Source organism: Bombina bombina, chromosome 6 (genome assembly GCF_027579735.1).
Source record: "Bombina bombina isolate aBomBom1 chromosome 6, aBomBom1.pri, whole genome shotgun sequence".
Lineage (NCBI taxonomy): Eukaryota > Metazoa > Chordata > Amphibia > Anura > Bombinatoridae > Bombina > Bombina bombina.
Window position 1 is genome coordinate 16039743 of NC_069504.1, and position 19124 is coordinate 16058866.

The following is a 19124-nucleotide window of genomic DNA, read 5'->3' on the forward strand; positions in this document are numbered from 1 at the left end:
CTGCAAACTATACACTGCACTCTGGGTTTTTTTTTCCTCTCCTGTAACTCTCTTTTGGTACATGAATAGAGTCCCTGTCATTCTGCGAACTATTCACTGCACTCTGGATTTTTTCCTCTCCTGTAACTCTCTTTTGGTACGTGAATAGAGTCCCTGTCATTCTGCAAACTATTCACTGCACTCTGGTGTTTTTTCCGTCTCCTGTAACTCTCTTTTGGTACGTGAATAGAGTCCCTGTCATTCTGCAAACTATTCACTGCACTGTAATGTTTTTTGCTCTCCTATAACTCTCTTTTGGTACGTGAATAGAGTCCCTGTCATTCTGAAACTATTCACTGCACTCTGGTGTTTTTTCCTCTCCTGTAACTCTCTTCTGGTATGTGAATAGAGTCCCTGTCATTCTGCAAACTATTCACTGCACTCTGGTGTTTTTTCCTCACCTGTAACTCTCTTTTGGTACGTGAATAAAGTCCCTGTCATTCTGCAAACTATTCACTGCACTCTGGTGTTTTTTCCTCTCCTGTAACTCTCTTTTGGTACGTGAATAGAGTCCCTGTCATTCTGCAAACTATTCACTGCACTCTGGTGTTTTTGCTCTCCTGTAACTCTCTTTTGGTATGTGAATAGAGTCCCTGTCATTCTGCAAACTATTCACTGCACTCTGGTGTTTTTTCCTCTCCTGTAACTCTCTTTTGGTACGTGAATAGAGTCCCTGTCATTCTTCAAACTATTCACTGCACTCTGTTGTTTTTCCCTCTCCTGTAACTTTCTTCTGGTATGTGAATAGAGTCCCTGTCATTCTGAAACTATTCACTGCACTCTGGTGTTTTTTTCCTCTCCTGTAACTTTCTTTTGGTACGTGAATAGAGTCCCTGTCAATCTGCAAACTATTCACTGCACTCTGGTGTTTTTTCCTCTCCTGTAACTCTCTTCTGGTACGTGAATAGAGTCCCTGTCATTCTGCAAACTATTCACTGCACTCTGGTGTTTTTTCCTCTCCTGTAAGTCTCTTTTGGTACGTGAATAGAGTCCCTGTCATTCTGAAACTATTCACTGCACTCTGGTGTTTTTTCCTCTCCTGTAACTCTCTTCTGGTACGTGAATAGAGTCCCTGTCATTCTGCAAACTATTCACTGCTCTCTGGTGTTTTTTCCTCTCCTGTAACTCTCTTTTGGTACGTGAATAGAGTCCCTGTCATTCTGAAACTATTCACTGCACTCTGGTGTTTTTTCCTCTCCTGTAACTCTCTTCTGGTATGTGAATAGAGTCCCTGTCATTCTGCAAACTATTCACTGCACTCTGGTGTTTTTTCCTCACCTGTAACTCTCTTTTGGTACGTGAATAAAGTCCCTGTCATTCTGCAAACTATTCACTGCACTCTGGTGTTTTTTCCTCTCCTGTAACTCTCTTTTGGTACGTGAATAGAGTCCCTGTCATTCTGCAAACTATTCACTGCACTCTGGTGTTTTTCCCTCTGTTGTAACTCTCTTTTGGTACGTGACTAGAGTCCCTGTCATTCTGCAAACTATTCACTGCACTCTGGTGTTTTTTTCCTCTCCTGTAACTTTCTTTTGGTATGCGAATAGAGTCCCTGTCAATCTGCAAACTATTCACTGCACTCTGGTGTTTTTCCCTCTCCTGTAACTCTCTTTTGGTATGTGAATAGAGTCCCTGTCATTCTGCAAACTATTCACTGCACTCTAGTGTTTTTTTCCTCTCCTGTAACTCTTTTTGTACGTGAATAGAGTCCCTGCCATTTTGCAAACTATTTTCTGCACTCTGGTGTTTTTTGCTCTCCTGTAACTCTCTTATGGTATGTGTATATATAGTGCAAATGATTTTAGGTTGTTAATTTAGTCCTACATTTGTTGTACTATTATCAAATGTTTTACTTTTAATGTTTTGTTAATTGCCATGTGATGCTCAATCCTCATCAATACTTGCTATTATTCTAAAATCTATAGCTGTCTTATGCCATAGCTTTAACCTCCCTCAAATTTTATTGTCTGTTTACTTAACTCACCCTGACCAGACCAGAATCTAACTTTCCAATTAGCCTTTCCAATTGTCTTTGATTAGTAATCAACTAAATTTAGTGGACTCAACTGACTGCCCTGCCTGCTTATATTTCACACTAGTTTGGGATGTGCATTGCTATAACAACATATGTTCACATTTTTAAAGTGAACATTTTATAAGTGAGGCACTAGCAATAGAATTATACAAGAATTAAGTGAACATTTTATAAGTGAGGCATTAGCAATAGAATTATACAAGAATTAAGTAAACATTTTATAAGTGAGGTATTAACAATAGAATTATACAATAATTAAGTGAACATTTTATAAGTGAGGCATTAACAATAGAATTATACAAGAATGAAGTGAACATTTTATAAGTGAGGCATTAACAATAGCATTATACAAGAATTGAACAAGGATTGGGCAAGGGCACAACACAAGGCAAGTACTTTTGTAGAATTATGTTTCATATACCTTATTGTTTTCTTATGCAATTGCTACTGTAATTCTGTGTCTTATGTGTTTAACTGGTTCCCACTTATGTAAAAATGCTCAATATATTCATATTCCTTTTTGCTGCCTCTTGTCTCTATAACAAACTACATTATTCAATTACTCCTTCTCCCTCTCCACCTGCACTGTTCATTAGCCCATCTTTCTTAAACTCACCTTACTTTTGTACTCATGAACTTTACCTATTCCTAAACACTCTCTCTCCCCCCTGCACCTCGTCTCAAAAGCAGTCTCACTACTGCAAATCCGTATCTCATCTCATGTCACTCTCCCTCTTGCTTTTACTTACTGCTGGTGACATCTCCCCTAATCCTGGTCCCAGCCACTGCCTAGCCATGCAAATCCATATGTACCGTCCCATAGACAAAAACTCTGCAAATCTTACTCACATTCCTCTTGCATCAAAAGCCACTACCCCTTTCACTTGCACACTCTGGAACTCTTGCTCTGTTTGCAACAAGCTCACTTCTATACATGACCTCTTTATCTCCCACTCCCTCTTTTTGGCCCTATCAGAAACCTGGCTCCCTCCACTTGACACATCATCCACTGCTGCTCTGTCACATGGGGGTCTCCACTTCAGCCACACTCCTAGGTCTGGTAATAGACAAGGAGGTGGTGTAGGTATTTTACTTTCCTCTCGTTGCACCTTTCAACAAATACATACCATCTCTTCCCTCACATTTCCCTCATTCGAAACCCACATGATTTGCTTATTCTCCCCCCCTCTCTGTACGTGTTGCAGTCATATACCGACCCCCTGGCTCCTCAACTCAATTTCTAGATCACTTGGCTGCCTGGCTACCTTATTTCCTTTCCTCAGACACACCTGCCCTCATTCTTGGCAACTTCAACATCCCTCTTGACAATCCCACTGCCTCATCTGCAAAACAACTTCTGCAACTCACTTCCTCTTTCAGTCTGTAACAATGGACTGACTCTCCCACTCACAAAGACGGTCACTCTCTTGACCTGATCTTTAGCTTCAAACTTCACAAACTCCCCGTTTCCTCTTTCTGACCACCATCTCCTTACTTGCAACATATCATCCCTCCCTACAACTCTCCCTCCTTCTACTCCTCACACCAAACTTCACAGAAGCATTATGTTACTAGATCAGCAACAGCTCGCTAATTCCCTCAAACCTCTCATCTCATCCTTCTCCTCCTTTTCCTGCCCTGAACAATCTATCTGCCACTATAATTCCACCCTTACATCAGTTCATGACAATCTCGCCCCTCTTACCATAGCTCGGAAATGACACACTCATCCTCAGCCCTGGCATACTCCTCTGACACGGTACCTACGCAGATGTTCCCGGACTGCTGAACGTCACTGGAGAAAATCTTGGAGTTCAGCTGATTTTCTTCATTACAAATTCATCTTGAACTTCTACTATTCTGCCATTAATTTCCATAAACAACATTACTTCTCTACTCTTATCTCTTATCTTTCTTCAAACCCAAAACGTCTGTTCTCCACTTTCAATACTCTCCTCCACCCTCCCCCACCTCCTAATACAACTTCTCTGTTAGCTCAAGACTTTGCCAGCCACTTCAATAACACAATCGACTCCATCAGAAATGAAATCAGCTCTCAACATAATTCCATTCTCTCCCCCCCTCAAATGCTCTCAATCAACCACAACCCACATAACCTTAAACTTAGCTCATTCTCCCCTGTTACTGAGGAAGACGTTTCGGCACTTATACTGCGCTCTCACCTCACTACCTGTCACCTTGACCCTATCCCCTCACAGCTACTCCCCTCCCTCTCTGCTACCCTTACCCCTATACTAACACACATTTTCAACCTCTCCCTCAGCACCGGTATATTTCCCTCATTGCTGAAACATGCACTGGTCACACCTATCCTCAAAAAACCTTCCCTTGATCCTACCTCCCCATCCAACTACCGCCCTATTACCCCAAAGCTTCTCAAAACACTAGTATATGCACGCCTATCCCATTTCCTTACATTAAGCCCCCTTCTTGACTCATTGCAATCTAGATTTCATCCCCATCACTCCACAGAGACAGCAATTGTTAAGGTCACCAACGACCTACTTACAGCAAAATCAAAAGGCCACTTCTCTCTGCTTATCCTCCTTGATCTTTCCTAAGCCTTTGACACTGTTGACCACCCTCTTCTGCTCCAAACCCTCTAATCCTTCGGCATCTGTGACACCGCCCTTTCGTGGCTCTCTTCCTACCTGTCAGTTACCTGCCTGTAACAACTTCTGGTCAGTTACCTGCCTATAGTATCTGCTGGTCAGTTACTTGCCTGTAACAACTGCTGGTCAGTTACCTGCCTGTAACTCCCCCTTTGTTTATAGCACTGCAGAATCTGTTGGCGCTCTACAAATAACCGATAATAATAATAATAATAGTAACTGCTGGTCAGTTACCTGCCTATAACAACTTCTGGTCAGTTACCTGCCTATAACAACTGCCGGTCAGTTATCTGCCTATAACAACTGCTGGTCAGTTACCTGCCTATAACAACTTCTGGTCAGTTACCTGCCTGTAATAACTTCTGGTCAGTTACCTGCCTATAACAACATCTGGTCAGTTACCTGCCTATAACAACTGCTGGTCAGTTACCTGCCTATAACTAATGCTGGTCAGTTACCTTCCTATAACAACTGCTGGTCAGTTACCTGCCTATAACAACTGCTGGTCAGTTACCTGCCTATAACAACTTCTGGTCAGTTACCTGCCTGTAATAACTTCTGGTCAGTTACCTGCCTATAACAACATCTGGTCAGTTACCTTCCTATAACAACTGCTGGTCAGTTATCTGCCTATAACAACTGCTGGTCAGTTACCTTCCTATAACAACTGCTGGTCAGTTACCTGCCTATAACAACTGCTGGTCAGTTACCTGCCTATAACAACTGCTGGCTATTGTACCCTGCAGGGCAGCCTGGGCTCCTGTAATATTCTTTCCCCTTATAGCACAAGCAGCCGTCTGTACTGGAAATGTAACATGATACAGCCTGTAGCTTCTGCACATGTGGCGTCTGACTACACAGCTAACAGTGTATGCTCACAGCTGGCTCGTTGGTCTAGGGGTATGATTCTCGCTTAGGGTGCGAGAGGTCCCGGGTTCAAATCCCGGACGAGCCCTTCTTTTTGTGCCTTCATCTCTTTCTTTGTTGCTGCCACATAATTACTATAACATTCCTTCCTCTCTGTATCCTGAGTTGTTGCCACTCAGGACTGGCGCTTCCATAAGGCAGAAATATGTAGTCCCTGATATAGGGGAAGGCAGAATTGCACTGCAGCGATGTATAGATAGTTGTGTGTTTTTCTTTAAACCTCTTAAAGAGATACTAAACCCAAATCTTTTCTTTCATGATTCAGTTATAGCAGCAATTTTATTTAACTTTCTAATTTACTCCTATTATCAATTTTACCTATTTTCAATCTCAGACTCTATATTATACCCATTTACGTGTTTTTAATATTTTTGTTTTTATGTCATAACTTCCAATAAAAGTTAAGTTTTAATATATTTTGGCAATAACCATAATTATATGATATTTATGTCTGTGAGTGCAATAAGTGCATTTTTATCAGTTATCTACTGTAACTCTCTTTTGTAGGATATTATAATACACAGCACCCCATCCAGCATACGATTGTGTACTAAAACAAGCAAACTTTTTTATGGAAGACGTATAAAAACGTTTACCTGCCTATAGTAACTGCTGGTCAGTTATCTTCCTATAGTATCTGCTGGTCAGTTATTTGCCTATAGTAACTGCTGATCTGTTACCTGCCTATAGTATCTGCTGATCAGTTACCTGCCTATAACAACTGCTGGTCTTTTACCTGCCTATAGTAACTGCTGGTCAGTTATCTGCCTATAGTAACTGCTGATCTGTTACCTGCCTATAGTATCTGCTGATCAGTTACCTGCCTATAACAACTGCTGGTCTTTTACCTGCCTATAGTAACTGCTGGTCAGTTATCTGTCTATAGTGCCTGCTGGTCAGTTACCTGCCTATAACAACTGCTGGTCAGTTACCTGCCTATAACAACTGTTGGTCAGTTACCTGCCTATAACAACTGCTGGTCAGTTACCTGCCTATAACAATTACTGGTCAGTTAACTGCCTATAGTATCTACTGATCAGTTACCTGCCTATAACAACTGCTGGTCTGTTATCTGTCTATAACAATTGCTGATCAGTTATCTGTCTATAGTGCCTGCTGATCAGTTACCTGCCTATAGTAACTGCTGGTCTGTTATCTGCCTATAGTAACTGCTGGTCTGTTACCTGTCTATAGTAACTGCTGGTCAGTTATCGACCTATAGTGCCTGCTGATCAGTTACCTACCTATAACAACTGCAGGTCAGTTACCTGCCTATCACAACTGCTGGTCAGTTACCTGCCTATAGTAACTGCTGGTCAGTTACCTGCCTATAACAACTGCTAGTCAGTTACCTGCCTATAGTAACTGCTGGTCACTTACCTGCCTATAAGAACTGGTGGGCTGTTACCTGCCTATAACAACTGCTGGTCAATTACCTGCCTATAGTAACTGCTGGTCTGTTACCTGCCTATAACAATTGCTGGTCAGTTAACTGCCTATAGTATCTGCTGATCAGTTACCTGCCTATAAAAACTGCTGGTCTGTTACCTGCATATAGTATCTGCTGATCAGTTACCTGCCTATAGTATCTGCTAATCAGTTACCTGCCTGTAGTATCTGCTGATCAGTTACCTGCCTATAACAACTGCTGGTCTTTTACCTGCCTATAACAACTGCTAGTCAGTTACCTGCCTATAACAACTGCTGGTCAGTTACCTGCCTATAACAACTACTGTTCAGTTACCTGCCTATAACAACTGCTGTTCAGTTGCCTGCCTATAACAACTGCTATTCAGTTACCTGCCTATAACAACTTCTGGTCAGTTACCTGCCTATAACAGCTGCTGATCAGTTACCTGCTTATAACAACTGCTGTTCAGTTACCTGCCTATAACAACTGTTGTTCTGTTACCTGCCTATAACAACTGCTGGTCAGTTACCTGCCTATAACAGCTGCTGATCAGTTACCTGCCTATAACAACTGCTGTGCAGTTACCTGCCTATAACAACTGCTGTTCAGTTACCTGCCTATAACAACTGCTGTTCTGTTACCTGCCTATAACAGCTGCTGATCAGTTACCTGCCTATAACAACTGCTGTTCTGTTACCTGCCTATAACAAATTGTGGTCAGTTACCTGCCTATAACAACTGCTGTTCAGTTACCTGCCTATAACAACTTCTCGTCAGTTACCTGTCTATAACAACTTCTGGTCAGTTACCTGTCTATAACAACTTCTGGTCAGTTACCTGTCTATAACAACTGCTGGTCAGTTACCTGCATATCACAACTGCTGATCAGTTACCTGCCTATAACAACTGCTGTTCACTTGCCTGCCTATAACAACTGCTGTTCTGTTACCTGCCTATAACAACTGCTGTTCTGTTACCTGCCTATAACAATTGCTGTTCTGTTACCTGCCTATAACAACTGCTGTTCAGTTGCCTGCCTATAAAAACTGCTGTTCAGTTACCTGCCTATAACAATTGCTGTTCAGTTACCTGCCTATAACAACTGCTGTTCAGTTGCCTGCCTATAAAAACTGCTGTTCAGTTACCTGCCTATAACAACTGCTGGTCAGTTACCTGCCTATAACAAGTGCTGGTCAGTTACTTGCCTATAACAACTTCTGGTCAGTTACCTGCCTATAGCATCTGCTGCTCAGTTACCTGCTTATATCTACTGCTGGTCAGTTACCTGCCTATAACAACTTCTGGTCAGTTACCTGCATATAACAACTGCTGTTTAGTTACCTGCCTATAACAACTGCTGTTCAGTTACCTGCCTATAACAACTTCTGGTCAGTTACCTGCCTATAACAATTGCTGTTCTGTTACCTGCCTATAACAACTGCTGTTCAGTTACCTGCCTATAACAACTTCTGGTCAGTTACCTGCCTATAACAATTGCTGTTCTGCTACCTGCCTATAACAACTGCTGGTCAGTTACCTGCCTATAACAACTGCTGTTCAGTTACCTGCCTATAACAACTGCTGTTCAGTTACCTGCCTATAAAAACTGCTGTTCAGTTACCTGCCTATAACAACTGCTGTTCAGTTCCCTGCCTATAAAAACTGCTGGTCAGTTACCTGCCTATAACAACTGCTGTTCAGTTACCTGCCTATAACAACTGCTGTTCTGTTACCTACCTATAACAACTGCTGTTCTGTTACCTGCCTATAACAATTGCTGTTCTGTTACCTGCCTATAACAACTGCTGTTCAGTTGCCTGCCTATAAAAACTGCTGTTCAGTTACCTGCCTATAACAATTGCTGTTCAGTTACCTGCCTATAACAAATGCTGTTCAGTTGCCTGCCTATAACAGCTGCTGATCAGTTACAATGCCCCTTTAAGACTATGTCCCCAGACCTGTAAAATAACTTGTCCCTGGCTTCTCCCACTTGGTTCAGTGAATGGGGCTTACTGAACCAAGTACCACACAGGCAGAGTGTTCCACAGAAAGGGAGCACTGTTACAAAAGCATTCGTTTTCATTGTGTGCCATTAAGAGTTAATTTTGTTCAGCTTCAAGAACCTATTCTAAATACAAGTTCACCTACAGGAAGAGGTTCACCTACTGGAGCCTGGTCGTAGGTCCATGGCGCAGAGCAGACGGTGAGATACCAGCCCAGCAGCGGTGGTTCGTAGAGTCTACGGTGCTGATGATCCTTTGGTGAGCGCTAGGAGCATCCTTTTCTATGGTCCAACTCTCCAGCCAGCCTGGAGGCAACTGTAACATTTGGCGGCAGTGGTGGGATGGCGTCCTAGCGCAAGGAGAAGCACCCCAACAGCACTGGTATCGTAGGAGAGTTATTGAGGGCAACGCTAGCCACTGCGCAGCGTCCCTACCTACAGCAGCATGGAGCTGACAAGATACTGGTCAGAACCCTGTGAAGAGCACCTCAACCGGATCCGTCGCTATGAGGGCGCTGATTTCGTTCCAAAGGTAAAGAGGAGGCTAGTCCGATATGGTCCAGACCCTGCGCAGGAGGTAGTCAGTCGCATCATCCGGGAATTGGATACTGAGAACGAAGCGGCACGAGCCTTTGAGCGCCAACTGTGGAGTTTGAGGGTATGGACACCTGGTCTCCAGCGAGAAAGTGAGTTACAGGGAGAGGAGAGCAGCGACCTCCCTCCCCAGCGGCAGTATACCGTGCAGAGGGAAGAGACAACCGGTCTCCTTCCCCAACCCCAACCAGAGATACCAGAGGCAGCAGGCCTCATAGACTGGTCCTGGGAGGACCCCCAGCAGGCAGGTGGAGATGGGACCGCAGTCTCTCTACCGGCCCTACAGGGATGCTGGGCAGGCGGCCCAGATCCCCAGCGACAGACCCAGCTACAGGGAGGGGAGAGCATCGACCTCCCTCCCCAGCCGGAGTGTGCCTTCCAGGGAGTAGAGACAACCGGTCTCTCTCCCCAGCCGCAGCATGTTCCACAGGGAGCGGAGAGCATCGACCTCCCTTCCCAATGGCCACCGGAGTATCAGGAGGAGGAGGTAAGCCAATCTCCCCCTCCCCAGCTAACTCCTAACTTGGGCCCAGGGTTAACAGTGGAGATGTTAACCCCCACTGACCCCCACGTTCCCTTTGCCACCGGGCAGGACTATGCCCCAATTCCCCCAGCAGAAGAGCTGGCATCAGGACAGAGCACTGCTGGCCTCTGCCCTACAGACCCCCTTGTTAAAGGACTGGCATGCAAACCCCTCACCCCAGCAGAAGCGCTGGCACCAGGGCAGAGTGCCGCTGGCCTCTGCCCCCCAAGTACCACCAGCTATTTGCCCAGCTGCGCCAGGAAGGCCGAGGATGCTACACTTTCATCCTACAACCTGGAACCTACAGGCCAGTACTACTTATTGTGGGGGGTCTACTTTGCTGCTAATGTTTATTTGTGGGTGGGTTGCGAGACTAACTTAGGCACTGACCGACAGAAGGTCAGGTGCCTGGTTAGTCTCCCTCCAAAAGGGGAGATATGTTACAAACTGCTATTTGTAACTGGCCCTTTAAATGGAAAATTGCCCTGCTTCCCTGGATTTTGGAGAAGCCTATTTGCCAGCCTCCTTCCTCATGACTATGGCCCCTGGAAGATTGTGCCCCTGAAAACATATTGACTTTTGTTGGGTGTGTATGGCCCTTTAAGAACCGTCTGGGGACATATTGTGACTTTGGTGAACAATGCCCCTTTAAGACTATGTCCCCAGACCTGTAAAATAACTTGTCCCTGGCTTCTCCCACTTGGTTCAGTGAATGGGGCATGCTGAACCAAGTGCCACACAGGCAGAGTGTTCCACAGAAATGGAGCACTGTTACAAAAGCATTAGTTTTCATTGTGTGCCATTAAGAGTTAATTTTGTTCAGCTTCAAGAACCTATTCTAAATACAAGTTTGCTAGGATCAGCTCTAATTAAGTTTAGTGATAAACATTCCCATTGTCTAATCAGACTGCTAGTGATAAGGTGGACTGCATTGTTTTCTTGTGTTTAAACTTGTTATCTGCTGAAGAAATGTAATTCTACTATGGCCTGTCAAAGGGCGTTGCCTCTCTATCTAAATGTATCAAATGTGTGATGGGGGATTTTATGCCTCCCCCTGAGAGTGTCCTGTTTGCATGTAACCTCAATAAAAAGCAGGCTGTGTGTTCCAGCACATCAGACCTATTCTGACCCTCTAACTTGCAGCTTTGACTCATGTTTGTAGGGGACAGCTATAATCACTACAGGGATTGCTATGCTCTATATACTCCCTTACCTACTGAGCTCTTGTAAGAGCTCTTGTTCCTGATCCTGCTTCACGCTACAGAAGGAAGAGGTTCACCTACTGGAGCCTGGTCGTAGGTCCAGGGCGCAGAGCAGACGGTGAGATACCAGCCCAGCAGCGGTGGTTCGTAGAGTCTGCATTACTTATGGTGGCTACGCAGTAGTCTATGGTGTCTACGGTGCTGATGATCCTTTGGTGAGCGCTAGGAGCATCCTTTTCTACGGTCCAACTTCCAGCCAGCCTGGAGGCAACCGTAACAGTTACCTGCCTATAACAACTGCTGTTCAGTTACCTGCTTATAAAAACTTGTGGTCAGTTACCTGCCTATAACAACTGCTGTTCAGTTACCTGCCTATAACAACTTCTGGTCAGTTACCTGTCTATAACAACTTCTGGTCAGTTACCTGTCTATAACAACTGCTGGTCAGTTACCTGCATATCACAACTGCTGTTCTGTTACCTGCCTATAACAACTGCTGGTTAGTTACCTGCCTATAACAGCTGCTGATCAGTTACCTGCCTATAACAACTGCTGGTCAGTTACCTGCCTATAACAGCTGCTGGTCAGTTACCTGCCTATAACAGCTGCTGGTCAGTTACCTGCCTATAAGAACTGCTGGTCAGTTACCTGCCTATAACAGCTGCTGATCAGTTACCTGCCTATAACAACTACTGTTCAGTTACCTGCCTATAACAACTGCTGTTCAGTTGCCTGCCTATAACAACTGCTATTCAGTTACCTGCCTATAACAACTTCTGGTCAGTTACCTGCCTGTAACAGCTGCTGATCAGTTACCTGCCTATAACAACTGCTGTTCAGTTACCTGCCTATAACAACTGCTGTTCTGTTACCTGCCTATAACAGCTGCTGATCAGTTACCTGTCTATAACAACTGCTGTTCAGTTACCTGCCTATAACAACTTGTGGTCAGTTACCTGCCTATAACAACTGCTGTTCAGTTACCTGCCTATAACAACTTCTGGTCAGTTACCTGTCTATAACAACTTCTGGTCAGTTACCTGTCTATAACAACTTCTGGTCAGTTACCTGTCTATAACAACTTCTGGTCAGTTACCTGCATATCACAACTGCTGGTCAGTTACCTGCCTATAACAACTGCTGTTCACTTGCCTGCCTATAACAACTGCTGTTCTGTTACCTGCTTATAACAACTGCTGGTCAGTTACCTGCCTATAACAACTGATGTTCTGTTACCTGCCTATAACAACTGCTGGTCAGTTACCTGCATATAACAACTGCTATTCAGTTACCTGCCTATAACAACTGCTATTCAGTTACCTGCCTATAACAACTGCTATTCAGTTACCTGCCTATAACAACTTCTAGTCAGTAACCTGCCTATAACAGCTGCTGATCAGTTACCTGCCTATAACAGCTGCTGTTCAGTTACCTGCCTATAACAACTGCTGTTCTGTTACCTGCCTATAACAACTGCTGGTCAGTTACCTGCCTATAACAGCTGCTGATCAGTTACCTGCCTATAACAACTGCTGTTCAGTTACCTGCCTATAACAACTTCTGGTCAGTTACCTGTCTATAACAACTTCTGGTCTGCTATCTGCCTATAACAACAGCTGGTCAGTTACCTGTCTATAACAACTTCTGGTCTGTTACCTGCCTATAACAACTGCTGGTCAGTTACCTGTCTATAACAACTTCTGGTCAGTTACCTGCCTATAACAACTGCTGGTCAGTTACCTGTCTATAACAACTTCTGGTCACTTACCTGTCTATAACAACTTCTGGTCAGTTACCTGCCTATAACAACTGCTATTCAGTTACCTGCCTATGACAACTTTTGGTCAGTTACCTGCCTAAAACAACTGCTGTTCTGTTACCTGCCTATAAAAACTTCTGGTCAGTTACCTGTCTATAACAACTTCTGGTCAGTTACCTGTCTATAACAACTGCTGGTCAGTTACCTGCATATAACAACTTCTGGTCAGTTACCTGCCTATAACAACTGCTGGTCAGTTACCTGTCTATAACAACTTCTGGTCTGTTACCTGTCTATAACAACTTCTGGTCATTTACCTGCCTATAACAACTTCTGGTCTGTTACCTGCCTATAACAACTGCTGTTCAGTTACCTGCCTATAACAACTGCTGTTCTGTTACCTGCCTATAACAACTGCTGGTCAGTTACCTGCCTATAACAACTGCTGTTCTGTTACCTGCCTATAACAGCTGCTGTTCAGTTACCTGTCTATAACAACTGCTGTTCAGTTACCTGCCTATAACAACTGCTGTTCTGTTACCTGCCTATAACAACTGCTGGTCAGTTACCTGCCTATAACAGCTGCTGGTCAGTTACCTGCCTATAACAACTGCTGTTCAGTTGCCTGCCTATAACAGCTGCTGATCAGTTACCTGCCTATAACAGCTGCTGTTCAGTTACCTGCCTATAACAATTGCTGTTCAGTTACCTGCCTATAACAACTGCTGTTCTGTTACCTGCCTATAACAACTGCTGGTCAGTTACCTGCCTATAACAGCTGCTGATCAGTTACCTGCCTATAACAACTACTGTTCAGTTACCTGCCTATAACAACTGCTGTTCAGTTGCCTGCCTATAACAACTGCTATTCAGTTACCTGCCTATAACAACTTCTGGTCAGTTACCTGCCTATAACAGCTGCTGATCAGTTACCTGCTTATAACAACTGCTGTTCAGTTACCTGCCTATAACAACTGTTGTTCTGTTACCTGCCTATAACAACTGCTGGTCAGTTACCTGCCTATAACAGCTGCTGATCAGTTACCTGCCTATAACAACTGCTGTGCAGTTACCTGCCTATAACAACTGCTGTTCAGTTACCTGCCTATAACAACTGCTGTTCTGTTACCTGCCTATAACAGCTGCTGATCAGTTACCTGCCTATAACAACTGCTGTTCTGTTACCTTCCTGTAACAACTTGTGGTCAGTTACCTGCCTATAACAACTGCTGTTCAGTTACCTGCCTATAACAACTTCTCGTCAGTTACCTGTCTATAACAACTTCTGGTCAGTTACCTGTCTATAACAACTTCTGGTCAGTTACCTGTCTATAACAACTGCTGGTCAGTTACCTGCATATCACAACTGCTGGTCAGTTACCTGCCTATAACAACTGCTGTTCACTTGCCTGCCTATAACAACTGCTGTTCTGTTACCTGCCTATAACAACTGCTGTTCTGTTACCTGCCTATAACAATTGCTGTTCTGTTACCTGCCTATAACAACTGCTGTTCAGTTGCCTGCCTATAAAAACTGCTGTTCAGTTACCTGCCTATAACAATTGCTGTTCAGTTACCTGCCTATAACAACTGCTGTTCAGTTGCCTGCCTATAAAAACTGCTGTTCAGTTACCTGCCTATAACAACTGCTGGTCAGTTACCTGCCTATAACAAGTGCTGGTCAGTTACTTGCCTATAACAACTTCTGGTCAGTTACCTGCCTATAGCATCTGCTGCTCAGTTACCTGCTTATATCTACTGCTGGTCAGTTACCTGCCTATAACAACTTCTGGTCAGATACCTGCATATAACAACTGCTGTTTAGTTACCTGCCTATAACAACTGCTGTTCAGTTACCTGCCTATAACAACTTCTGGTCAGTTACCTGCCTATAACAATTGCTGTTCTGTTACCTGCCTATAACAACTGCTGTTCAGTTACCTGCCTATGACAACTTCTGGTCAGTTACCTGCCTATAACAATTGCTGTTCTGCTACCTGCCTATAACAACTGCTGGTCAGTTACCTGCCTATAACAACTGCTGTTCAGTTACCTGCCTATAACAACTGCTGTTCAGTTACCTGCCTATAAAAACTGCTGTTCAGTTACCTGCCTATAACAACTGCTGTTCAGTTCCCTGCCTATAAAAACTGCCTATAAAAACTGCTGGTCAGTTACCTGCCTATAACAACTGCTGTTCAGTTACCTGCCTATAACAACTGCTGACAAGATACTGGTCAGAACCCTGTGAAGAGCACCTCAACCGGATCCGTCGCTATGAGGGCGCTGATTTCGTTCCAGAGGTAAAGAGGCGGCTAGTCCGATATGGTCCAGACCCTGCGCAGGAGGTAGTCAGTCGCATCATCCGGGAATTGGATACTGAGAACGAAGCGGCACGAGCCTTTGAGCGCCAACTGTGGAGTTTGAGGGTATGGACACCTGGTCTCCAGCGAGAAAGTGAGTTACAGGGAGAGGAGAGCAGCGACCTCCCTCCCCAGCAGCAGTATACCGTGCAGAGGGAAGAGACAACCGGTCTCCTTCCCCAACCCCAACCAGAGATACCAGAGGCAGCAGGCCTCATAGACTGGTCCTGGGAGGACCCCCAGCAGGCAGGTGGAGATGGGACCGCAGTCTCTCTACCGGCCCTACAGGGATGCTGGGCAGGCGGCCCAGATCCCCAGCGACAGACCCAGCTACAGGGAGGGGAGAGCATCGACCTCCCTCCCCAGCCGGAGTGTGCCTTCCAGGGAGTAGAGACAACCGGTCTCTCTCCCCAGCCGCAGCATGTTCCACAGGGAGCGGAGAGCATCGACCTCCCTTCCCAATGGCCACCGGAGTATCAGGAGGAGGAGGTAAGCCAATCTCCCCCTCCCCAGCTAACTCCTAACTTGGGCCCAGGGTTAACAGTGGAGATGTTAACCCCCACTGACCCCCACGTTCCCTTTGCCACCGGGCAGGACTATGCCCCAATTCCCCCAGCAGAAGAGCTGGCATCAGGACAGAGCACTGCTGGCCTCTGCCCTACAGACCCCCTTGTTAAAGGACTGGCCTGCAAACCCCTCACCCCAGCAGAAGCGCTGGCACCAGGGCAGAGTGCCGCTGGCCTCTGCCCCCCAAGTACCACCAGCTATTTGCCCAGCTGCGCCAGGAAGGCCGAGGATGCTACACTTTCATCCTACAACCTGGAACCTACAGGCCAGTACTACTTATTGTGGGGGGTCTACTTTGCTGCTAATGTTTATTTGTGGGTGGGTTGCGAGACTAACTTAGGCACTGACCGACAGAAGGTCAGGTGCCTGGTTAGTCTCCCTCCAAAAGGGGAGATATGTTACAAACTGCTATTTGTAACTGGCCCTTTAAATGGAAAATTGCCCTGCTTCCCTGGATTTTGGAGAAGCCTATTTGCCAGCCTCCTTCCTCATGACTATGGCCCCTGGAAGATTGTGCCCCTGAAAACATATTGACTTTTGTTGGGTGTGTATGGCCCTTTAAGAACCGTCTGGGGACATATTGTGACTTTGGTGAACAATGCCCCTTTAAGACTATGTCCCCAGACCTGTAAAATAACTTGTCCCTGGCTTCTCCCACTTGGTTCAGTGAATGGGGCATGCTGAACCAAGTGCCACACAGGCAGAGTGTTCCACAGAAAGGGAGCACTGTTACAAAAGCATTCGTTTTCATTGTGTGCCATTAAGAGTTAATTTTGTTCAGCTTCAAGAACCTATTCTAAATACAAGTTTGCTGGGATCAGCTCTAATTAAGTTTAGTGATAAACATTCCCATTGTCTAATCAGACTGCTAGTGATAAGGTGGACTGCATTGTTTTCTTGTGTTTAAACTTGTTATCTGCTGAAGAAATGTAATTCTACTATGGCCTGTCAAAGGGCGTTGCCTCTCTATCTAAATGTATCAAATGTGTGATTGGGGATTTTATGCCTCCCCCTGAGAGTGTCTTTTTTGCATGTAACCTCAATAAAAAGCAGGCTGTGTGTTCCAGCACATCAGACCTATTCTGACCCTCTAACTTGCAGCTTTGACTCATGTTTGTAGGGGACAGCTATAATCACTACAGGGATTGCTATGCTCTATATACTCCCTTACCTACTGAGCTCTTGTAAGAGCTCATGTTCCTGATCCTGCTTCACGCTACAGAAGGAAGAGGTTCACCTACTGGAGCCTGGTCGTAGGTCCATGGCGCAGAGCAGACGGTGAGATACCAGCCCAGCAGCGGTGGTTCGTAGAGTCTACGGTGCTGATGATCCTTTGGTGAGCGCTAGGAGCATCCTTTTCTATGGTCCAACTCTCCAGCCAGCCTGGAGGCAACTGTAACATTTGGCAGCAGTGGTGGGATGGCGTCCTAGCGCAAGGAGAAGCACCCCAACAGCACTGGTATCGTAGGAGAGTTATTGAGGGCAACGCTAGCCACTGCGCAGCGTCCCTACCTACAGCAGCATGGAGCTGACAAGATACTGGTCAGAACCCTGTGAAGAGCACCTCAACCGGATCCGTCGCTATGAGGGCGCTGATTTCGTTCCAGAGGTAAAGAGGCGGCTAGTCCGATATGGTCCAGACCCTGCGCAGGAGGTAGTCAGTCGCATCATCCGGGAATTGGATACTGAGAACGAAGCGGCACGAGCCTTTGAGCGCCAACTGTGGAGTTTGAGGGTATGGACACCTGGTCTCCAGCGAGAAAGTGAGTTACAGGGAGAGGAGAGCAGCGACCTCCCTCCCCAGCGGCAGTATACCGTGCAGAGGGAAGAGACAACCGGTCTCCTTCCCCAACCCCAACCAGAGATACCAGAGGCAGCAGGCCTCATAGACTGGTCCTGGGAGGACCCCCAGCAGGCAGGTGGAGATGGGACCGCAGTCTCTCTACCGGCCCTACAGGGATGCTGGGCAGGTGGCCCAGATCCCCAGCGACAGACCCAGCTACAGGGAGGGGAGAGCATCGACCTCCCTCCCCAGCCGGAGTGTGCCTTCCAGGGAGTAGAGACAACCGGTCTCTCTCCCCAGCCGCAGCATGTTCCACAGGGAGCGGAGAGCATCGACCTCCCTTCCCAATGGCCACCGGAGTATCAGGAGGAGGAGGTAAGCCAATCTCCCCCTCCCCAGCTAACTCCTAACTTGGGCCCAGGGTTAACAGTGGAGATGTTAACCCCCACTGACCCCCACGTTCCCTTTGCCACCGGGCAGGACTATGCCCCAATTCCCCCAGCAGAAGAGCTGGCATCAGGACAGAGCACTGCTGGCCTCTGCCCTACAGACCCCCTTGTTAAAGGACTGGCCTGCAAACCCCTCACCCCAGCAGAAGCGCTGGCACCAGGGCAGAGTGCCGCTGGCCTCTGCCCCCCAAGTACCACCAGCTATTTGCCCAGCTGCGCCAGGAAGGCCGAGGATGCTACACTTTCATCCTACAACCTGGAACCTACAGGCCAGTACTACTTATTGTGGGGGGTCTACTTTGCTGCTAATGTTTATTTGTGGGTGGGTTGCGAGACTAACTTAGGCACTGACCGACAGAAGGTCAGGTGCCTGGTTAGTCTCCCTCCAAAAGGGGAGATATGTTACAAACTGCTATTTGTAACTGGCCCTTTAAATGGAAAATTGCCCTGCTTCCCTGGATTTTGGAGAAGCCTATTTGCCAGCCTCCTTCCTCATGACTATGGCCCCTGGAAGATTGTGCCCCTGAAAACATATTGACTTTTGTTGGGTGTGTATGGCCCTTTAAGAACCGTCTGGGGACATATTGTGACTTTGGTGAACAATGCCCCTTTAAGACTATGTCCCCAGACCTGTAAAATAACTTGTCCCTGGCTTCTCCCACTTAGTTCAGTGAATGGGGCATGCTGAACCAAGTGCCACACAGGCAGAGTGTTCCACAGAAAGGGAGCACTGTTACAAAAGCATTAGTTTTCATTGTGTGCCATTAAGAGTTAATTTTGTTCAGCTTCAAGAACCTATTCTAAATACAAGTTTGCTAGGATCAGCTCTAATTAAGT

At 45.8% G+C, this 19124-nt stretch overlaps 1 protein-coding gene and 1 non-coding gene across 2 annotated transcripts in view; one reads left to right on the forward strand and one right to left on the reverse strand.

The window, feature by feature from the left end:
• Nucleotides 1-19124, reverse strand: part of OPN1SW (opsin 1, short wave sensitive) — a 278043-nt gene that overhangs the window by 167525 nt on the left and 91394 nt on the right. The window lies entirely within an intron of this gene.
• TRNAP-AGG (transfer RNA proline (anticodon AGG)) lies at nt 5591-5662 on the forward strand. The gene has a single exon. It is a non-coding gene; the product is annotated as a tRNA-Pro (tRNA).